A 5,347-nucleotide genomic window follows, 5' to 3' on the forward strand; every position below is an offset into this window, starting at 1 on the left:
TATATATATATATATATATATATATATATATATATATATATATATATAAAATCTGCAAATGGAAATCCCAGAGTTGGAAAGTACAATAACCAAGATGAAAAAAATTCACTAGAAGGGCTAACAGTAGATTTGAACTGGCAGAAAAAATAATCAGTGAACTACAAGAGAGATCAATACAGATTATGCAATCTGGAGAACAGACAGTAAAAGGAATCATGAAAAACGAACACAGCATCAGAGAAATATGGGCCGCCATTAGGTGCTCCGACATATGTGTCATGGGAGTACCAGAAGAAGTGGAGATAGAGAGAGGGCCAGAAAAATTATGCTAAGACATAATAGCTAAAAACATCCTAAATTTCATTAATGAACTTTAATCCATATGTTCAAGAAGCTTAATGAACTCCAACTAGGATAAATGCAAAGAGACTAATATCCAGATATATCATAGCCAAAATGTCAAAATCCAAAGAGAAAACATTGCAAACACAAATGTAACTGCAGAACAAGCTCAAAATGGTCCTATCCTGTTTAAGGAGATACTGAGTTGCTTTTCAGAGACTGCAGACCAAGGCTGTAAGTCGTGCATCCAGGGCATGTGCAGAGGAGAGAACTTTAGCCTCCAGCTGCACCTGGGACCAAAGTCTTGTCCCCTAACTCATGGAACCAAAGAACCAGGGCATAACTGGAACTTGAACACCAGAACCCTTTCAGAAGCCGATGGTCCATTGTCCAGGAAGGTCCAGTGTTGATGCCCCTTTACCATCAATGGTCAAGTTCCGAGGTCCTCCAATTAAAACTTACTCCACCAGAATTTCTGCATACCTGTTCCTCCAAGCCCCTTAAAAACCATTGGCCTGATCCAATGAGCAAGATGGAATTGAAGCACCACAAGGTCTCCCATCTTCTTCTTTGGTGCCTTCTTAATCAGTAAACATTTCTTTACTCCAAACTCTGATGTTTTCAGTTTTGGCCAAGTGTCAGGCACATGGACTTCGGTCTGGTAACCAATGAGAAAAATCACTCTTTACATACAAGGTAACCCCAATAACATTATAAGCTGATTTACTATCAGAAACAATGGGTTCAGAAGACAGCTAAGATCATTCTTAATGTGAAAGTTTGAATAGTTTCTATCCAAGATCAGGAACAAAACAACAATGCTGCTCTTGCTACTTCTATTTAATATTGTCCTTGAAGTTCTAGTCAGGGGAAGTTAGACAAGAACAAAGACATTAAAGGCATCAAATTGGAAAGGAAGAAAACCATCTCTATTGTGGATGACATTGTATAGAAAATTGTAGGAATCCACTAAAAAGCTATTAGAACTAATAAGCAAGTTTGGCAAGGTCACAGGATCGATCAATATACAAAAATCAATTGTATTTCTATAGACAAAATAAAAATGAAATTAAGAAAATAATTCCATTTACAATAGCCTTAACATAATAAATTACCTAGAAATAAATTTAACCAAAGAACTGTAACAAATGTAGTCTGAAAACTACAAAACATTTTGAAAGAAATTAAAGAAGACCTAAATCAATGGAGAGACTTCCAACATTGACTTCTGCCGGATTCTCAGCCTGGTCCTGTCCATTTCTCTCCTGCAGCTCCATTCCTCTTAAGCTACCCTCTCCCCACCCAAGGTTCATTAAGCAAATCTCCAGCCCCTAGGCTTCTTAAGCTCCTCAAAGAACCCAAGGTATTTCACAACGTACTGTATTTGCCATGCTGGGAACTCTGAGTGGGTAGCAAGGGGGCCTACAATGACAGACGACTATCCATGACATTACTGTCTTTTTTATTTTTGACATTACTGTCTTTACAGTCCAACACGCTACCTGCTGGGGGATGGCAGAGGAAATGAAAGCTGTTAGTGACTCTCCATAGAAACCACGTAAGACCCGCCCCCTACTTTAACAATCTAACTTTCATCTCTTTGAACTCACACCCGGACCTTGCCCACCATTTAACTACCTAGGCAGTGTCCTCTCAAGGCTCTGCCTACAGAAATAACTGTCCTTATCCCTCCTTCTTAAATAATAATCCTGGGACCGGCTATTTGAATCATCCTCTGGACCTCCCTACTTCCCTCTAAACACGCAGACCCTGCCCCTCAAATAACCCTCCAGGTGCACCCTCCAGGATTTGACTCCTGAACATTCCAGGCTCCGCCCTTTAATTAGCTTATACACCTGAACCATTTTCGACATTTCGAGCCCCGCCCACAATGCGTTTATGGGACCCACCCTCTAGACAGCATTCCAGACCCGCCCCTTAGCTAAGTGCCGGCCTCCAACTCTCTCCAGGCCCAGCCTTCTCAGAAATGCCATTCTAAGCTTCGCTGACGGAGATAACCATCCATCCTCGCACCTTCAACTAATCTTCCAACACTCACCTACTGCAATAGCCCTCTCAAGTGTCACCTCCTAGAGCAATAAACTAAGATAACCACAAGGCCCGCCCCCCCCAACCTCCCTCCGAGCCCCGCCCCTCTAACTCACACCTGCCACCTCAGAACTCAGCAGAACTCCAACCCCGCCCCCCCGGGGAGGCCCTGCCCTCAACACGCACCATCCTTGGGGAGCAGGCGCAGTGTGGCGCCGGCCTTGCGTACCAGTGCCGCCACGTCGGCCGCAGCTCTGGCCGCCAGGGGGCGCGCATCCAGCCGCTCCAGGAGCCGCCAGGCTCTGGGACCCGCCCGCTGCGGAGGGCGGCGGCCTGGGCAGCGGAAAAGCACAGGTCAACACCGACCCCGAGCCTCGGCGAACCCCGAAGCCCTCCGACGTCCGAAGACTAGAATGCCCCTCAGGATCCCCGGAGCCCCCCGACCACTCCTTCGACAGTTCCAGAGGTCGCCGACTGTCCCTGTCATCTCCCGCGAACCCCGGCCATCGCGGGTACGCGCATGGTTCCCCGCTGGCCCCCACGATATCCCTGGAGACAGCTATTTGACCGCCGTATTCCTGGACACTCCGAACACTCTGTGACTATCTCTGGACGCCTCCGACTGCCCCCTCATAATTCCTTATTCCAAACTCTTTCCCCGCAATATCAAGAGGGACCCCGATTCCCTCAGATGTCCCGAGAGAACACGGTCTGACCCCCTGTGGCCCTGAGACCCTCGATTCCCCTCCAGATACCCTAGGCAACCTTGGTGGCCCACGTAGCCTCACATTGCCCCTCCACTTATCCCCAGAGGCCCCCGCCTAAGACCCTGCAATTCACCAGAGACCGTAAGTGCCCAGGTGTCCCCAGTGACCCCGGGCAGAACTCTCTGGCACATCTCCCGGAGACCCCTGAGAGCCCCCGAAGCCGGTGCGCAGCCCTGTGGCGCGGGTGCGGGTGCGGGTGCGGGTGCGGGTAGCGGGCCTTGAGCCCAGTCGAGGTCGCTGGGTCACTGCCCGCCGCCGCCGCCGCCGCCGCCACCGCCGCCGCCGCCGCTCGGGCACCAGGCCTGCCTTGTTTACCACCTGTCGGAAGGGAAGGAGCAGACAGGCGGGGCCAGGTGTGGCGGGGACGCGCCTACCCCACCCCCACCCCCATACCTCCTCTGCTCCCCCTAGGGTCCGTGGCGCCCCGCGCGCGCGGCTCCATGACCTGGAGTCGCTCGGGTGGACGCACGGCCGCCAGCGATGCGTTTGGAGCTCCCGCGCGCGCTCACCTGGCTGGCCGCCCGGGCCTAGGCGCGGTGAGGCCGGCCTGTCCCGTGCCCGGCGCCACAGCCCGCACGGTGACCTACCTGGCCGCGGGCAAGGAGGCCTGGCTGTGGGTGTCAGCGCTTGGCCTCGCTCAGCCTCGTGGCGTGCCTCTGTTATCCCAGGGCCCTGGGCTGGATTCCACCTTCCACCCAGGGGATGTTGTTATTTCACGTGTGAGAAGGGGAAGTCGAGGCCCAGAAAAAGTTAAAGGCCCCTCCGGAGCCCTGACACCCAAAAAACCGGGTGCAGAACTGGAGCCCAAGCTACCTGGGAATTCTGCAGCCTCCAGCAGCGCTTTGCACATAGTAGGCACTCAGTAAACTTACAGAGTGTCTGCCCAAGCCAAATCCCTATTGGGGAACTGGAAGAGTATGGTGGGCTGGGGAGGGTTGCCCTTGGAGCTTTTCCAGCCATGAGAGGCCTTGGGGCCCTGAGCCTATTGGGGTGGGGGGCGGGGGGCTGAAAAACCTGGGAAAAGGGGGCCGGGGGAGTGGCTCAGTTGGTTAAGAGCAGGAGCTCTGAGCAAAAGGGTAGAGGGTTGGATTCCCACTTGGGCCAGTGACTCTGAGCCCCCCCCCCCAGCTGAGCTGCCGCTGAGCTGCCAACAGGTGGCAGGATGGCTCAGCTGGTGAGAGCATGCACTCTTAGCAACAAGGTTGCCTGTTGGACTCCACATGGGATGGTGGGCTATGCCCACCCGCAACTAAGATTGAACACCACACCTTGAGCTGAGCAGCAGCGAGCTGCCCAGGGACGGATGGCGACTGGACTTGGAGCTGAGCTAGCTGCGCCCTCCGCAACTAAGATTGATGGACAACAACTTGGCTGTTCCCCTTCCCCAACTCCCCAACACTGTTCCCCTTTCCCAATTCCCAAATAAAATAAAATAAAATAAAACACTGGGAAGGGAAGGTCTCCCGGAGACTGGAGTGGTGATAGGGGCCTGCACTTGAGGAGGCTGTGAAGGCACCTGGGTGGGAGGGCATGCCAGCCACTGAGAGAAATGGGGCCTCTTTTAGGTTTGAAAGGGAGGTTCTAGAGACACAGGCCCCAAAGGGGGAGTGCTGGGGCACAGTGCTACTATAGTGGAGAAGGAATGGGGAACAGTGAGAGATGGCCTGTGACCACCACTTTGTGGAAGAAGAAACTGAGGGCTGGAGGGCATCAGGCACCTGCCCAGGGCCCAGCAGCCAGGCGACAACAGCACCCATCTCAGGCAGCTCACCCCCAGCAATCACTTGGTCCGTGACTGTTTCACTGTGGGCTGTGGATGCACAGTGTCCTGATGTCCATTCTGGCTGGCTGGACAACCTCTCTCACCCACCTTACAGGGTCCCAGTGTTGTCTGATCCGATCTCGCCTGAGGGGAGATACACTGGACCTTCTTCACTGCTCTGCCCCTTTTTGTGGCAAATGCATCAGCTGTCACAGCACCCCATATATGCCCAATCTTTTTCTTACCATCCTGCCTTTGCCCATGCCCTCTGTCTGGGAGACCCTTTCCAGCCCCACCCCCATCCCCTTTTTTTTTCCTAGCCTGTTGTTTACCCTAGTCTCCCATGTCCTCTCCTTCACTGGGAGCCTTCCCACTTTCTTCCAAGGCCCAGTGCCCTCACTCGTCTCCTGCAAGGCATTGCTATTCA

The 5,347-nt window shown here is 52.6% G+C and overlaps 1 long non-coding RNA gene across 1 annotated transcript; it reads right to left on the bottom strand.

Annotated features, from left to right (window-relative positions):
• Positions 1-358: 358 nt before the first annotated feature.
• Positions 359-3,747, bottom strand: LOC109374797 (uncharacterized). The gene is made up of 2 exons (XR_002122457.1): positions 3,668-3,747; positions 359-1,000 (listed from the first exon to the last, which is right to left on the bottom strand). It is a non-coding gene; the product is annotated as an uncharacterized LOC109374797 (long non-coding RNA).
• Positions 3,748-5,347: the final 1,600 nt, after the last annotated feature.

The sequence above is a fragment of the Hipposideros armiger genome, unplaced genomic scaffold (genome assembly GCF_001890085.2).
Source record: "Hipposideros armiger isolate ML-2016 unplaced genomic scaffold, ASM189008v1 scaffold_862, whole genome shotgun sequence".
NCBI classification, from domain to species: Eukaryota; Metazoa; Chordata; class Mammalia; order Chiroptera; family Hipposideridae; genus Hipposideros; species Hipposideros armiger.